Raw genomic sequence first — 18721 nt, 5'->3', positions numbered from 1 at the left:
TATGAATTTATTGAAAACTATGTTAATCTCACTTATGTCATTTCTGGTCAGTGTTACCGGGAGTATCTGTATAGGGTATAATAATCTTGGAAAGGAGACCATTTTTATTATGTTAATTCGTCCTATAAGGGAGATCGATAGATCAGCTCTACTTCACATCTTTTTATAGCTTCCTTCACAATGATATCTTATAATTTACTTAAATCTTTTGGAAGTTTAATCCCCAGATATTTATATATTTTGAAGTTCATTTTATGGTTAGGTCCCTTGCCCAAGCGAGTTTCCTATAACCCAATTAATATACATTGCCATTCCAAATTACATCAGTTTTTCCATTAATGGTTTTAATGATGACTTTGGGTTTGTTATATACAGCAGTATATCATCTGCAAATGCAGTTAATTTGATCTCTCCCATTACTACCTTAATACCCCTCAGAATTGGCCAGTTCTGTAAATAATGAAGTAAAGGATCTAGAGCAAGATTGAACAATAATGGAGAGAGTGGACGCCCCTGCCTTGTACTTCTATTAATTTTTACTTTTTCACTCATATTTCCATTAATCAGGAAGGATGTATATGGACATGTGTATAAAAATTATATAAAATTAATAAATTTTTCACCAAAATCCCTTATTCACCAAAAGGCCCTATTGGCGTCCAAACTTAATATGCCTAGTTCACCTCCTTCCAACCTTCACCCAGAAGCTGAGACTGGCAAAGCCTGTGGTCAGGTCAGTAAAAAGCTGGACAAGCGAAGCAAAGCTAGAGCTCCACGCCTGTTTCGACTGCACAGATTGGAGGGTCTTTGAAACTTTTACTACTGACCTAGACGAACTGGCTGACGTAGTGACATCCTACATCAGCTTTTGCGAGGACATGTGTGTTCCAACCAAAGCATCTCACACCTTTAACAACAACAAGCCATGGTTTAGCGCCCAGCTCAGGAAGCTCCGTCGGGTGAAGGAGGAGGCTTACAGGAGTGGAAACAGGGATCTGTTCAAACTGACCAGAAACTCCCTGACATGTGAAATTAGGCAGGCAAAAAAACAGTTCTCCAATAAGCTGACAAACAACCTGTGGAGAAGCATGCAGGCCATTGCTAGCTACAAGAAACCCCCAACCCCCACTGTCATACAGCAAAATCTGGTAGATGAGCTGAATAACTTCTATTGTAGATTCGAGAAGGAAGCCCCTAGTCTCAGATCTACCCCTGATCTGAGCACAGTACCCCCCTGTGCAGCACTGTGGGTAGAAACAGGAGAGGTAGAAGTAATATTCAAAAAAGCCAAACCCAGGAAAGCCACAGGCCCAGACGGCGTGTCGCCATCTGCCTGAAGACATGTGCTGTCCAGCACGCCCCCATCTTTACCAGGATCTTCAACACCTCGCTGGAGATGTGTAAGGTTCCCTCCTGCTTTAAATGCTCAACAATTATCCCGGTTCCCAAGAACTCAACCGTAAAAGATCTGAATGACTACAGGCCAATTGCTCTTACATCTATGGTCATGAAAGCGTTCAAGCGGCTGGTGCTGAACCACCTGAGAGAATCAACTAACTCTCATCTGGATCCCCTGCAGTTCGCCAACTTGGGGCTGCACTACATCCTATAGCACCTGGACCGTCCAGACACCTACACGATGGGGCCTATTCGTGGACTTCAGCTCAGCATTCAACACAATCGTTCCATGTATCCTGCAGCCGAAACTTCTCTCCTTAGGGGTTCCTGTATCAACATGCTCCTGGATCGTAGATTTCCTGACAGCAAGGAGACAGGCGGTGAAAGCAGGGAAGCTCTCATCTGACGTGCGCTCGATCAGCACAGAGGCCCACCAAGGATGTGTCCTCTCCCCCCTGCTCTTCTCTCTATACACCAATGACTGTACCTCGGCCGAGCTGACAGACACCACCATCATTGGTCTAATCGAGGACGTGGATGAGTCTGCATACAGACGCAAGTTTGACCGGCTAACACAGTGGTGCGGCAGGAATAACCTGGACCTAAATCCCCTCAAAATGGTTGAGATGGTAGTGGACTTCAGAAGGAAACCTGTTGCCATGCCCCCACTCATGATTGCCGACCGCAAGGTGTCGTTGGTTGACTCCTTTAAATTCCTAGGGTCAAAAATATCCTGTGACCTTAAATGTAGACCAAACATAGGCACCATCGTCAGTAAGGCACAACAGTGAATGTTCTTTCTAAGGCAACTCAAGAAATGCAATATTCCGCAGATTCTGCTGCACATCTTCTACAAAGCCATTGTAGAGTCTGTCCTATGCTCATCAATCACAGTCTGGTATGGAGCTGCCAAAAAGTGAAAGATGAAGGCTACAGAGGGTGGGGAGGACAGCAGAAAAGATTGTCGAGTCCGATTTCCCCACTGTTCAAGACCTATACCTGTCCAGAGTCAAGAAGCATGCAGGGAAAATTGTGGCAGACAAGCAACACCTTGGCCACGACCTGTCTGAAATGCTCCCATCAGGCAGGCTTTACAGGTCCATTCCCGCCAGGACGACCAGAACCACTAAAAGCTTCTTCCCACTAGCTGTTCATCTACTAAACAATGTCTAAAATGTCTGGTGCTATGTACTGAAATGCAATTCTACACAGTGTTCCCATAGTAAAGCATGTTATGTATGTATGTATGTATGTATGTATGTATGTATGTATACATGTATGTTACGTATCACATTTGTATCTCCCCTTCATGTTGTTATTTGGCAATGAATTGTAACCGCAAACAATTCCTAGTGTATGCAAGTATACCTGTCCAATAAAGCTGATTCTGATATTATTCCGGACTTAGAATTGTCTTGTTGTATCTGTAGAATTGCTGCTATAGCTGTTTTTACCCCTTTAACCGAATGGTGACCTGTTATAAAGCCCAACTGATGTTCCATCAGGATAGCAGATGAAAATGACTGTAATCTATTTGCCATAATTTTTGCCATAAATTTATAATCCAAGTTTAATAAGGTGATTAGTCGATAGGATGACTCCAATTGTGGATCCTTGCCAGGTTTTAAAATTAATGTTGTGTATGCTGCATAATGATAACTAATTTGGTTTATTTTTATGTATATGCTGAAATAGATCTGTTAATAGAGGAGTAAACTCTTCATGTAACATAGTAACATAGTTTCTGAGGTTAAAAAAAAGACAATTTGTCCATCAAATTCAATCTATTAGTGGTCTCCTACACTGTATTATTTTTAGGACTAATTTTATCTGTTGTGAATGTCGGCCATTATGTTTCTTCTTTTTTTTAACTATAGTGCGTGATTTACCCACCATAACCATGTATATCCTTATCCATTAGGAATTTATCTAGCCCATTCTTAAAAGTAATGATCGAGTCCGCCATTACTACTCTCTCAGGCAGGGAATACCAAATACGTATTGTCCTTACTGTGAAGAAACCTTTTTGTGTCTGTGTGCGAAATCTCCTCTCCTCTATCCTAAGATGATGTCCACGTGTTCTCTGTGTTGATCTTACCGAAAACAAATCCTCCGCAAGCTCTGTGTATTGATCCCTTATATATTTGTAAATGTCAATCATGTCCCCTCTTAATCTCCTCTTTTCCAGTGTGAACATGCCTAGATTAGCAAATCTTTCCTCGTATTCTAGCATCTACATCCCCTTAATCAATTGGGTCACCCATTTCTGAACCTTTTCTGGTGCCATGATATCCTTTTTGTAGTATGGTGCCCAAAATTGTGCACAGTACTCGAGATATGGCCTCACTAGGGATTTATATAATGAGAGTATAACACACTCATCCCTTGCATTAATTCCCTGCTTTATGCATGCTAAAACCTTGTTTGTCTTCTCTGCTGCCATCCTACTTTGGGTACTACTGCTAAGTTTGTTATCTATGTGAACACCTAAATCTTTTTCCAGTACAGAATCCCCTAATATTACCCCATTTAGTATGTAGGTGGTATTTTTGTTTTTGCTACCAAAGTGCATTACCTTACACTTGTCTGTATTGAACCTCATTCTCCATTTTGCTGCCCATGCTTTCAGTTTAAATAAATTGTTCTGTAAGAGTCTATAATTTTCTGCTGGTAGCCCATTCAGGCCAAGGGATTTTCTCACTTTCAGTGAAGATAATCCTATCTTTATCTCTTCCTTTGTTATATCTGAATTAAGTATTTCTTTCTGAGCTTGAGTTAAATTAGGGATGTTACTTTCCTCTATTACCTGATCTATTATATGATCCTGCTGCGGAATTCTGTGTAAAGGTTGGGGTAGAATTTGTGAAATACTTTTATTATTTCTTCATTGTTTGTTAGAAGCTTTCCATTCTTTACATCCCTTAATGCTGTTATACTATTTCTTGCTTTACAAGGTCTCCTTAAAGAGGCAAGCAATCTCCCAGCCCGGTTACCTCATCTGTAAAAACGGTTCCTTGAATGATCTATTGAAGTTTTTGCCTGGGCTAATAAATAGCTTTCCAAAAGCTATTTTATTTGTATGCCTCAAACGTATCTGCCGATGGCTTTATTACATACTCCCTAAAACTCTCTGCAGTCTTACCACTTAGGGCTTCATACTTTTGTTTATTTTTATAATTTTGCACATAAGATATCATGTGTCCTCTGATTACTCTTTTAGATGTTTCCAGAAGAGTATGGGAACATCCCTGTGCTTTCTATTATCCTGCTGAAATTCATAACATTTAGTCTTAAGATACTTTCCAAAATCTTCGGAATTATATAAGTATTGTGGAAATCTCAAGGAATAATTACCCTTCTTATAATTTGGAATTTACATTGTAATGTGAATTACTCCATGATCAGAAATTACTATTTCAGCAATTCCTGATTCTGTTACCTCAGATACTAAATATTCCGCCACCACTAAATCAATTCATGAGAGTGATCTATGGGCCCCAGAATAGCATGTATATGATCTATCTGATGGATTTTTTAGACACCAAAAATCAACTAGGGCATGTGTATTTTTTAAATTGCATATTAAACTATTACACAAATCTACCCGCTTATTTGATGGTATTAATCGATCTAAAGTAGGATTATCCATCCAATTATAATCTCTTCCAACAATAAGATTGGGGCAGTTCCTTTCCAACATCATCCGGGATATTTTGGTGAAGAAATCACTTTCTGCAGAATTTGGTGCATATATATTTAAAAGAGTATATGTTTTAGAGCAGAGACGGGCAAAACGTCAATCGCGATCTACCGGTAGATCACGGAGCTCTCGCCGGTAGATCGCGATCCAAGTGTGACTTGCCACCTCTGCTGCCCGAGTCCGGAGCGTTCCCAATGATGCATTGCGTGGGTGACATCATGACATCAGCCATGCACCCGCGCAATGCACGAATGGGAATGCGATGTGAGGAGCCTGTGTGCCTGCTAGATCTGGTTTGATCCAGTCAGCGGCGGCAGCAGCAGGACAGCAGCAGCGGCGGGAAGTGGGAGCAGGCACAAGAGCAGGATCTAGCCAGCAGGGAGACAGCCAGTGGGGATCTAGCCAGCCAGCGGGGATCCAGCCAGCTAAAGTATATCTGGCACTGTGGGCACATGGCACTGTGGGGGCATATGTGTCACTTTGGGGGCATATGTGGCCTTGTGGGGGCATATGTGGCACTGTGGGCACATGGCACTGTGGGGGCATACCTGGCACTGTGGGCACATGGCACTGTGGGGGCATATGTGGCACTGTGGGCGCATATGTGGCACTGTGGGGGCATATCTGGTACTGGGGCATATGTGTACCTGGCACTGTGGGGGCATATGTGTTTGAGGTTTTTACCTGTGGGGGCCAATGTGTGATTTCATGCGAGACAGTCATTACACCCTGTGCAGCAAGGCTATGTCCCTTTTTTGTTATACCATGCCCCCTTTTTATTACGCCATGCCCCTTTTTTTGGGTAGATCACAAAAGCTTTTCAGCTTTCAAAATAGATCACCAACTCGAAAAGTCTGGCCACCCCTGTTTTAGAGTATAGTTGAATTTTGAGTATAATGAATCGGCCTTCAGGGTCATTCACCCTCTCCAACAATGTATACTTAATATGCCTCGCAAACACTATTGCTACTCCTCTAGATTTAGAGTTATAATTTGAAGAAACTCAGTCTCCTATCCATTGGGCTCATAATTTATCATCTTTACCCTGTTCCCAGTGTGTCTCCTGTATAAAAACAATCCCCGCCTTATTTCTTTTCAGATGTTCTACCACTTTTTTCCGCTTTACCGGAGTGTTCAGGCCTCCCACATTCCATGACATAAGTTTCAATATATGTGTCATTATTTTACTTTGTAGAAGAAAGAGGGTTTTAAAAAAGAAAAGTGTGCAATTTGGAGCTATAATGTTCTAACCACTTAATTGAGTATTCTTTTAAGCTTTAAAAAAAATACAAAGACCTATATATATATATATATATATATATTAACACAGAATGGGCGGCACTCCGAGACTTGGTATAAGTGAAAATAAAGTGCTAAGACTTTTATTATTCAATACGCATGATCTACGTTTCGGGGTCGCAGCCCCGTCGTCAGGATAAATGCATATGACATATAGTGTTGTTTAAATACCTTAAATTCAGAATGACTCCTCCCGCCGGCGTTACCCACGCTGCTCGGATCCCGGCCGCTGCACTCCGTCTCACCGGAAGTGACGTCGCGCCGGTCCGTCCAGCTGGCGTGTTGACGCTGTAATCAAGGTTGCCATAGTTACATGTAAACAGTGTTCACGATATCAACAGTTCAATGTTAAAATTCATTTTACAAACATCTTCATAACGTACTCTGTGTGAATGAAAACATAGTGAAGTGTCAATCAAAACGCTAAAATAAAGTGAAAAATGCAAAATAAAAACGTGTTAAAAAACCACAGAGTATGTCCGTGAATAGAAGTGTATTAGATAATTAACTATCACAAGTCCTAAAACATAATCTACCACTGCCACTGCTGGCTTACTGAGGTTGTATATTCATGGTCCGTTAAGGTACCTGTTACCGTAATATACAAAAGGGTTTAGGTAGGTATCTGGTACTCTATTACTTATAGACCTATAAAGTGCCTGTATCAGGGAATAGTACTATTTATAAAACTACTTATAAAAAATTATATACTTATAAGAAACATCTCAGGTTTAGTGACTCATTTAGACCATTCGGGTGGATCGTGTTGAGTCTATATATCCATCTGGACTCTAGCTGAAGGAGCCTTTTTGATCTATCCCCCCCTCGCAATGACTGTGGTATATGATCTATAATCATATATCTGAGTGTGGCCATACTATGCTTGGCCTTCGCAAAGTGTCTGGCCACCGGCTGTTCACTATCACCACTTTTAATTGCCTCCCGTATGGCATATCTGTGCTGCGCCATGCGTGTCTTAAAAGCGCAGTCAGTTTTACCCACGTAGGATAACCCACATGGGCATGTGAGGAGGTAGACCACAAATTTAGAGTCACAGGATAAAGGATGTAGAATCTTGAAAAGTTTACCTGTGTGCGGATGTCTGAATTTGTCACCTTGTGTGAGGTAGCTGCATGTTGTGCAGCCACTACATCTGAAACACCCTTGTCTCTTGCTAAGAAAATGCCGTTTCGGTTTCTCAAAATCCGAGATGTCAGTTTTTACAACGTAATCTCTTATGCTCTTATTCCTCTTGTGACTGATAAGCAACCTGGAGTTGAACACCTCACCTAGTTCTTTGTCTGTGGACACTATGGGCCATAATTGTTTAACTCTTCTATTAAGATATATATATATATAAATATCTAAAAGTGAAAAGAAGAAACAAAAAATTAAAAGAGGGTGAGAAATAATCCTCTAGTTATAAGTGATAATCTGGCCTCACTTGCCAGTACCTCTATTTCGTGCACTCCTTTCCCATGAGGCTCTCCACATATCCCATTGCCTCCCCTCCATTCCAACATCCCCATTATGTAGAGGTCTCACCACCTCCTGTATACAGTGAACATACAGTATATCATATTCAACAAAACAACAATATCATATTTCCATTGTGCCAGATATTTGTGAACAATAACATGTTTTATTTAAAATGACTCTCAATTATCACAGTGTTTTACTTCTCTCTTATTTTACTTCTCTCTTATTTTTACTTTCTCTCTCTCTCTCTCTCTCTCTCTCCTAAATTCCCATTATTGCCATGTGTTTCCTCTGGTAGATTTTCTAATTGGAGATGGGTATTTGCTGCTTCTGGTGTATCAAATATATAGGTCTGGCCATTTTCTATAATTCTAAGTTTTGCTGGATACCACAAAGTGAAGCATTTCCCCCTTTCTATCAACATTTTGCATAGTGGTTGGAATGCTGTGCGTTTTTGTTGAAAGGCTACTGAGTAATCTTGAAAAATCCAAATGTTAACACCTTCTATGGGGGTAATTCAGAGTTGATTGCATCAGCAAATTTGTTAGCAGTTGGGCAAAACCATGTGCACTGCAGAGGGGGCAGATTTAACACGTGCAGAGAGAGTTAGATTTGGGTGTGGTGTGTTCAAACTGAAATCTGAATTGCAGTGTAAAAATAAAGCAGCCAGTATTTACCCTGCACATAAACAAAATAACCCTCCCAAATCTAACTGTCTCTGCAATTGTTATATCTGCCACACCTGCAGTGCACATGGTTTTGCCCAACTGCTAACAAATTTCCTGCTGCGATCAACTCTGAATTACCCCCTATGTTCAATGGGGATCATTTACTGTATGATCTCCAAATTTTGTCCTAGTGGCATAATCTAAGAATTTTATAATGCCTGGTCTTGGCCTGTCATTAGAGCTCTCCCTTACAGGGCAGAATCTGTGTGCCCTTTCAATCCTAGGATTTATGATGTAATTTTGAAGATTTAATGCCACAATAGTATTAGAGATTATAAAGCTAGACAATGCCTGTTCTGATATGTTTGTTGGAATATCTATGAAACTTAAATTGTTTCTACGGTCCCTATTTCAAGGTCATCTATTTGGTCCAGAATCCACTGGACTTGCTTAGAATGGATTGCCATCGTATTTGTGCTATCAGGGCATCATCTTCAAGATCACTCACCCGCTGTTACAATGTTTCTATTCTGGCAGTATTCTCAGCAATTCTGGCCAAAGCTGCATCTAAGGAGGCCTGGATAGTATCTAATTTTTTATCTATAGTGTAAGAGAGTTGTTGCCATATCACTCATTTGTCAAATGCTATTGTCTTTTTCTGAGCCCTGTGCTTGGCAGGTAGGAGTATTGGTTAGTGTAGGATCCTGTATTTGTGACCTCTCCGGTGAGCCCTGGGCGGTCTTTGTCCCTTTCTGCCATTGTTTCACCATCTCTGTGGTCTGAGACTTAGGAGGTTGTCTTATACCACTCATCTTGGATATACATTTCTAAGCATGACAGTTATTTCATCTGGGCATTTTTTTAAAGCCCCCTCAGGCTTGAAAAATCACCTTTCTCAAGTCTCTTCATGAATAATACATGGCCTGTAGAACCAGAGATATACCTTTTAGATCCACTTCTGTACTGATAGAATATAAGTTTTACCATCTCAGTTGTCTTTTAGATTCAACCAGTTCTCAAGTTACAATCATAAAAACTTGACTCAACAGTGTTTGAAAAATCATCTTTGAGTCGAGAAGATATTTCCATATACTGTAGTTTGTACTTGAAGAGCGAATCTATACTTAGGAGAGTCCAATTCTCAGATTAAGACATAGATTTTTCTGATCAATAAAGAATACAATGTTAGATGTCTCTCTTAAATATACTATACCAAGGTGAGTGTTATACGTCAAAAAAAATAACAGCAATCACCAATATACTGCTTTATCCCCAGTTATCTCTTGAATGTTGTACAGTCTCAGGGGTATATTCAATTTATCGAACTGCGCCACACGTTTTCGGGTGAAATGTGTTTTCGGTGCATTCGGTCGAAAAATATTACTTTCGGTTTCGTCTTTGCGCAGGTATCCAATTAGCAACGACTTAACACCCACTTCAACCGTTAACTGTCCAATCGGCCGTATATGGGGTGGTGCCAAATATCGCTATATATAAGCTTGTTTTTCCCGCTGTTGTTCAGCCTCCACGGTGTATAGCATACCTGTATGTTTAATGTGAAATGCCAGAAGTCAGCTAAGAAGCGAAGCCAGTCAAGAAGCCAGCAACAAGCTATCTAGAAGCCAGCCTAGAAGCCAGCCAGTTAGAAGCATATTTTTCTTGCCCTGTTTGGAGGAGTAGATTGGTAAATTGCCCAATCTGTGTTGTCCGTCCAACCGCCCATCCAAACCTGCCATGTGGCCACATTGGCCCCCTGTATTTTCCCCCCTGTGCCATGAGACCCCCGGGGGCCCCGACCCCCGCCGCCCATACAATCCTGCCATGTGGCCACATGGGCCCCCTGTATTTTCCCCCCTGTGCCATGTGGCCCCCGGGGACCCCATCCGAACCTGCCATGTGGCCACATGGGCCCCCTGTATTTTCCCCCCTGTGCCATGTGGCCCCCGGGGGCCTTGACCCCCGCCCGCCCATCTGAACCTGCCATGTGGCCACATGGGCCCCCTGTATTTCCCCCCCTGTGCCATGTGGCCCCCGGGGGCCTTGACCCCCGCCCGCCCATCTGAACCTGCCATGTGGCCACATGGGCCCCCTGTATTTTCCCCCTGTGTCATGTGGCCCTGACCCCCACCCGCCCATCCGAACCTGCCATGTGGCCACATGGGCCCCCTCTATTTCCCCCCCTGTGCCATGTGGCCCCCGGGGGCCCCGACCCCCGCCCGCCCATCCGAACCTGCCATGTGGCCATATGGGCCCCCTGTATTTCCCCCCCTGTGCCATGTGGCCCCCAAGGGCCCCGACCCCGCCCGCCCATACAAACCTGCTATGTGGCCACATGGGCCCCTGTATTTTCCCCCTGTGCCATGTGGCCCCCGGGGGCCCCGACCCCCGCCCACCCATCCGAACCTGCCATGTGGCCACATGGGCCCCCTGTATTTTCCCCCTGTGCCATGTGGCCCCCGGGGGCCCCGACCCCCGCCCGCCCATACAAACCTGCTATGTGGCCACCTGGGCCCCCTGTATTTTCCCCCCTGTGCAATGTGGCCCCAGGGGGCCCCGTCCCCCGCCCGCCCATCCGAACCTGCCATGTGGCCACATGGGCCCCCTGTATTTTCCCCCCTGTGCCATGTGGCCCCCGGGGGCCCTGACCCCCGGCCACGTGGCCACATGGGTCCCCTGTAGTTTATCCCCTGTGACATGGGGCCCCCGGGGGCCAAAAGGCAAAGGGCATATGCTGGCAGGGGCCACATGGCAAGTTCAGATGGGTGGGTGGAGGGGCATCATGCTAATGTTTTTTTTTTTGGTTGATATATTTTTTTGTTATGTGTTTTTTTTTTTTTATAAAAGTAATTTTATAAAAATTGTCTGAAATTATTCAGTTTCAAATGCAGTTTAGTGCTGCATGTTCTATCATGTTCAATGTTCTGCTGCATGTTTGCTTCTGTTTTTTAAAAACAGCGGTTAAAAGAATGTCTCGTGAGAAGAGACAGAGGCCAATCCCTTCTCCAGTGTCTTCAAATCCTGATAGTGATGAGTGGCAGCCTGAGCCAAGACAGAGTCCAGGGTCTCATCATCAACAGACACAGGTATTTTTTTTAAAAACAGTGCTTAACAAACTCCTCCACCACTCCACCATATCCATCCACCCCCCCCCCCCACCCCACCCCCACCTGCCCTGTCCCGTCACTGGCTGACACCGCATGCTTCCTCCCCACACATGCACCCACCACCACCATCTCTCCACACACATGCACCCACCCCACCATCCCTCCACACACATGCACACACCCCGCCATCCCTCAACACACATGCACCCATCCCTCCACACACATGCACCCACCCCTCCACACACATGCACCCACCACCACCATCCCTCCACACACATGCACCCACCCCACCATCCCTCCACACACATGCACCCACCCCACCTTCCCTCAACACACATGCACCCATCCCTCCACACACATGCACCCACCCCGCCATCCCTCCACACACATGCACCCACCACCACCATCCCTCCACACACATGCACCCACCCCACCATCCCTCCATACACATGCACCCACCCCACCATCCCTCCACACACATGCACCCACCCCACCATCCCTCCACACACATGCACCCATCCCTCCACACACATGCACCCACCCCACCATCCCTCAACACACATGCACCCACCCCGCCATCCCTCCACACACATGCACCCACCCCACCATCCCTCCACACACATGCACCCACCCCGCCATCCCTCAACACACATGCACCCATCCCTCCACACACATGCACCCACCCCGCCATCCCTCCACACACATGCACCCACCACCACCATCCCTCCACACACATGCACCCACCCCACCATCCCTCAACACACATGCACCCATCCCTCCACACACATGCACCCACCCCGCCATCCCTCCACACACATGCACCCACCACCACCATCCCTCCACACACATGCACCCACCCCACCATCCCTCCATACACATGCACCCACCCCACCATCCCTCCACACACATGCACCCACCCCACCATCCCTCCACACACATGCACCCATCCCTCCACACACATGCACCCACCCCACCATCCCTCCACACACATGCACCCACCACCACCATCCCTCCACACACATGCACCCACCCCACCATCCCTCCACACACATGCACCCACCCCACCATCCCTCCACACACATGCACCCACCCCGCCATCCCTCAACACACATGCACCCACCCCTCCACACACATGCACCCACCCCGCCATCCCTCCACACACATGCACCCACCACCACCATCCCTCCACACACATGCACCCACCCCACCATCCCTCCATACACATGCACCCACCCCACCATCCCTCCACACACATGCACCCACCCCACCATACCTCCACACACATGCACCCATCCCTCCACACACATGCACCCACCCCACCATCCCTCCACACACATGCACCCACCCCACCATCCCTCCACACACATGCACCCATCCCTCCACACACATGCACCCACCCCACCATCCCTCCACACACATGCGCCCACCACCACCATCCCTCCACACACATGCACCCACCACTACCATCCCTCCACACACATGCACCCACCCCACCATCCCTCCACACACATGCACCCACCACCACCATCCCTCCACACACATGCACCCACCACCACCATCCCTCCACACACATGCACCCATCCCTCCACACACATGCACCCACCCCACCATCCCTCCACACACATGCACCCACCACCACCATCCCTCCACACACATGCACCCACCCCACCATCCCTCCACACACATGCACCCACCACCACCATCCCTCCGCACACATGCACCCACCACCACCATCCCTCCACACACATGCACCCACCCCACCATCCCTCCACACACATACACCCACCCCACCATCCCTCCACACACTTGCACCCATCCTTCCACACACATGCACCCACCCCGACATCCCTTTTTTTGTTGTTGTAACTTTTGTAATTTTTTTTTACAGGGAAATAATGAGGATACTGACACCTCTGAGGCTGAGGTACCTGCTCACTCCAAATCTAAAAAAACTAAGGCAATCCGAGCTGCCAGATTTAACAATTCAGAGAATGATGCATTAATCGATGGTGTTGACAAATTTTATGACAAGCTTTTAGGACATCGCTCTGCTAAAACTCATCCGAGTGAAAAGATGAAAATATGGCGGAAAATTGCAGATAATGTTACTGCAGTTTCTGGTGTAGTCAGGGAAGTAGATGTATGTAAAAAAAAGATGCAGTGATTGCAGGAGATGCACCAAGAAAAAATGGCCAAAGAGCATAATTATAAAAAAGGTACAGGTGGAGGACCGGCATTGGACATAACTTGGCTGCCCTGGGAAGAAAAAATCATTCAGAGAATGAATCCGGCTATGGTTCAAGGCTTGCCAGCAAGCATAGATAGCAGCATTTCCAAGCCTGCTATAAGCACAGGTAATCATTACAACCTACCCACCACCCACCCCCATTTTTATTGTCTTTAATTTAACCAATTTTTTTGACATTATTATCAATAATATAGAGATATGAGAGAACCAATGGAAAGACATCAAGGTCCATCAACAAGTGGTACTGCTCACAGACACTCTCGGCCTTCAGTCTCAAGTCAGGCACAAAGTAAGTATTTGAATTAAAAATTGTATACAAATTTAAAAGTTTTGTTTTTACTAATGTAGTATGTTCTAAAGGTGGAATTCAAGAAAGAACTCGTAAAGAGAGTCAAAAAGGCAGACCAAGTAAAAAAATACGCACTGAAGAAGTTGAAAAAAGGCAAAATCCCATCACCCTAAACAAGCAAGGATGGCATCAATGGTCAGCAGAATACACACTGAAGAAGGTATTTTAAAAGTTCATTTATAATAAACTCAAGTACTCCAAAACACATTACAAGCTGTGTTTAAAAATACTGCTCCTGTATGCCATTTTCCTTATGGATAAAAAAATTTCAGACTATTTAGAAGGGTTAAAAAAAAAATGTGTACAAAAAGCTGGCCAAAAGTAAACTTCACCTCACTTTCAATAAATAAGACTACCATGTATTCACCACCAATTCACCCAAATACAACAGTAATAACTATATGCACCTGAAGAAGAATATTATTATTTTGTTTTTTTGACTTTCATTTGATTATTTCTTGTAAAAAATTTACAATCTGTTTAGCAAATAACGTAGATTTTGGTTTATCTGTCATTAATCCATGCATCTTTTTTGTCTAGGTAGATTTTTTCATTTTATTTTATAATAAATATTCAATACTTCAGACTTGCATTTGTATTAAGCAGATTAACATTTATGCATAACACTCCCTTTAATACAGATCCCAGTGAAACACATCGACCAAGACAAGTTCAGGTATCTAGTAGCGGGAGTAGACAAGCCACAACTTCAAAGTCTTCAAAAGGCCAAGGTAATTACACAATTACCAGATAATATCAAGCAATATTCATATCAGCAATAAAGTAGTCTACATTGTATTCATTTTCTGTAAAAAAAAAAATTGGTACACCTGTAATGCCTACATGTATTGGGGGTATACCGCACTGGAAAGTAGTAACGTATCTAATGGATAATATTTAGACCAAAATGTAATAAGTAAAAGGAGAAAACTCAGTCTTCTAATTAATCTTATATTTGGTGGTGCACCCCGAGTCAATAATGAAACATGCAACAAGAAAAGAGAAAAGAAGACTCTTTTGTGGGCGCACTCTTGTATGTACAGTATATGTATAGACGTCTCAGAAGAAACAATGATAGAAATATATATATTTTATTAACACAAATTGATAAAATAGTAGTAGGATATCTTGTCAAAATATTGCAAGAGGGTAGGGGGGAAAAAAGGAGAAAGGGGGTGGGGACACAGAACAAATATTGACAGTGTAAAATACTGAATAACAGTTCTGGGCTGCCTGGGTTCAAAAATACAAAAGATAACAGCTGGAGGCCTGAAAGAATACCTAAATAGGTATGTATATCAAATGTTTTCCTATATTAGGTTGATGAATCAGCTACATCTATTGTGAGTATATAGAAATAGAAAAGGCTGAGGTGAGCAAGATGAATCTGCTGTCAGTGTTAGACGCTGAGCAAAAACCGTCCACAGATTTCTACTGAACTGAGTATTCCTCAAGAGTCTCCCACTTGAGTACTAACCCAGCCCAACACTGCTTAGCTTCCAAGATCGGAAGGATTCGGGCGTTGCCAGTGTGGTATGAAAGTAGAATGAATATTATAATCGAGGGCTCAGGAATCACTGATGAGAGTTCACGAATCAGGAAGAAAAAGAGTAGATGTAGGTTAGAGACGAAAAATAGGGGATCTGCTGCCAATGTTAGACAGGGATGGTCACCCTGAATCAATGGTGAGAGTCCTGAAATCAGAAAAAGTGGGAAAAGTGAGGAGAGAAAGGAACAATGATGGTCTCTGATTGTTTGCTGAACAGATCAGAAATTAATGAGCTAAAAGTACAACTGGACAGTTGTCCTGCAGATAGCTTATTTCAGACAAGCCCTCCAATTGCAAGGTGCTAAACAATACCTGTGATGCTGATAATCCCAAATGTGACCCAGGCAGTGACAGCCGATTCTGGACAGCCTGAACCTCGTGCAGCCCCGTCTCATTTAGCCGCTACGAGCTCAAGCCGCCTTATACTGCCGCGACCTGACATCGGATCCCACACCCCCACTGCCCGGGGGACAGCTGACTCCGGACAGTCTGAATTCAGTTCGGTCCCGTCTTATCCAGCCACCACGAGCTCGAGCCGTTACACACTACCGCAACTTGATATCGGACATTACGTTCCTCCCACCTACATCTCAGACGCAGACAGCCGCATCAGCTCTACAGTCCCGCTACAGCTGTGATTTGACTGCTCCTTCCATCCCGGGTCCCGACAGTATACGTTGTATTCCTCATTTGTGATACGCTTGGACCTTCATACGGATATCTCCAGTGTATACCTTACCCTGCCTTTTACCAGTGATTGACTGCTCCCTTCGTTCCGGGTAATATTTGCACAATCACAGTGCATCCTCCTTATATCTATTGGTATTTACTCAGATGCTTGCTGTCTATACTGCCTAAACCAAATTGGTCTATATCAGTTTATGCAAGTACCTGTCCTTTTAAGGCAGCCGGCTTTCAGCGGCCCCCCAAATTTAAGATATTGTTGAGCTATAGTGGGTATTAGAGCTTTGTTCAGTTCCTAATCTGATATATCTATTTGCTCAGTATTTATATATTATTTCACTTATTTTTTCAATATTTTTTCTTCTACCTTTCTCTTTTCCTTCTGCTGTTTCTCTAACCCACTTGGAGAGAAGGTCTTCAGCAATATTTTTCATTATTATTGTGTAATGTATCTTTGCAGCGTTGATACCAGACAGATATAATAGTTACAATTTGTCTTTCTCTGTATCATAGAACTGTTGCCACCAATATGCTATCACTTGGCTATGTTTTCCATACAAGATCTCCCTCTCTTTTTTTGAGATGCATGATATCAACTTGTTGATAAGAATTAGATATTCTTTCATGGTTCTAAGCACATTTATTTTCTGATAATTGTTCACAGTCAGCCTTTCCTAAACATTTGGGATTATCAGCATCACAGGTATTGTTTAGCACCTTGCAATTGGAGGGCTTGTCTGAAATAAGCTATCTGCAGGACAACTGTCCAGTTGTACTTTTAGCTCATTAATTTCTGATCTGTTCAGCAAACAATCAGAGACCATCATTGTTCCTTTCTCTCCTCACTTTTCCCACTTTTTCTGATTTCAGGACTCTCACCATTGATTCAGGGTGACCATCCCTGTCTAACATTGGCAGCAGATCCCCTATTTTTCTTCTCCAACCTACATCTACTCTTTTTCTTCCTGATTCGTGAACTCTCATCAGTGATTCCTGAGCCCTCGATTATAATATTCATTCTACTTTCATACCACACTGGCAACGCCCGAATCCTTCCGATCTTGGAAGCTAAGCAGTGTTGGGCTGGGTTAGTACTCAAGTGGGAGACTCTTGAGGAATACTCAGTTCAGTAGAAATCTGTGGACGGTTTTTGCTCAGCGTCTAACACTGACAGCAGATTCATCTTGCTCACCTCAGCCTTTTCTATTTCTATATACTCACAATAGATGTAGCTGATTCATCAACCTAATATAGGAAAACATTTGATATACATACCTATTTAGGTATTCTTTCAGGCCTCCAGCTGTTATCTTTTGTATTTTTGAACCCAGGCAGCCCAGAACTGTTATTCAGTATTTTACACTGTCAATATTTGTTCTGTGTCCCCACCCCCTTTCTCCTTTTTTCCCCCCTACCCTCTTGCAATATTTTGACAAGATATCCTACTACTATTTTATCAATTTGTGTTAATAAAATATATATATTTCTATCATTGTTTCTTCTGAGACGTCTATACATATACATACAAGAGTGCGCCCACAAAAGAGTCTTCTTTTCTCTTTTCTTGTTACACCTGTAATGCCCTAATTTCCAAAATTAGGAGATTCACAGCTTTTAAGAAATCTTGCTGAAAAAATGGCATCAGCAGCTGGAACATCTTCCAAAAAGACAAGTAAAACTCATGGTAAATCTATTAGTTAAATAATTGAGTACGACTTAAGTTTGTAGTAATTTTGGTAACTAAATAAACTGTTTTGAAAATTATTCTAAGTAAACTTTCTTATTTAGCAGGTAGATTGACCATGAGTCAACTGACGAGTGAGGATGTAACAAGAAGACATGACAAAGCCATAAAAAACGTCCAAGCTGATCCGACTCCAGGAAAATTAATTCATAAAAAAGTTACTGAAAAATTGACACCCTCACATATTCTGGAAAGCAGCACCGCTGCCATATTGACGATAACCCAGGACCCACAGCCCACTGCGGAAGGTAAAAGAATTTTCAAGTTTGGACCATATCCTGCAATTGTGATGCAACCACCAATACTATTTAATGTGAAAATGCAAGATGAGCTCCTCAATTTCACAATGTTTTAAGGAAATAATCATGTGCAAATATGCTTCGTGGCAACCATGGTTTAAAAAAGTGTGAAGGTGTATGACCATTGTGTAACATTACACACCATTCTGCCAGAAGTAGGTTGAGATCATCTCTAATATTTTTCTGCATAACATCCAGCT

General features: G+C 43.6%; 2 pseudogenes; one reads left to right on the top strand and one right to left on the bottom strand.

The window, feature by feature from the left end:
- Positions 1 to 15673: 15673 nt before the first annotated feature.
- LOC134949374 (5S ribosomal RNA) lies at positions 15674 to 15792 on the bottom strand (annotated as a pseudogene).
- A 1703-nt stretch (positions 15793 to 17495) lies between these two features.
- On the top strand, positions 17496 to 17614 carry LOC134949372 (5S ribosomal RNA; annotated as a pseudogene).
- Positions 17615 to 18721: the final 1107 nt, after the last annotated feature.

Source organism: Pseudophryne corroboree, chromosome 1, assembly GCF_028390025.1.
Source record: "Pseudophryne corroboree isolate aPseCor3 chromosome 1, aPseCor3.hap2, whole genome shotgun sequence".
NCBI classification, from domain to species: domain Eukaryota; kingdom Metazoa; phylum Chordata; class Amphibia; order Anura; family Myobatrachidae; genus Pseudophryne; species Pseudophryne corroboree.
The sequence above is the reverse complement of the archived record's forward strand: the minus strand, read 5'-3'. Positions and strand labels throughout refer to the sequence as shown.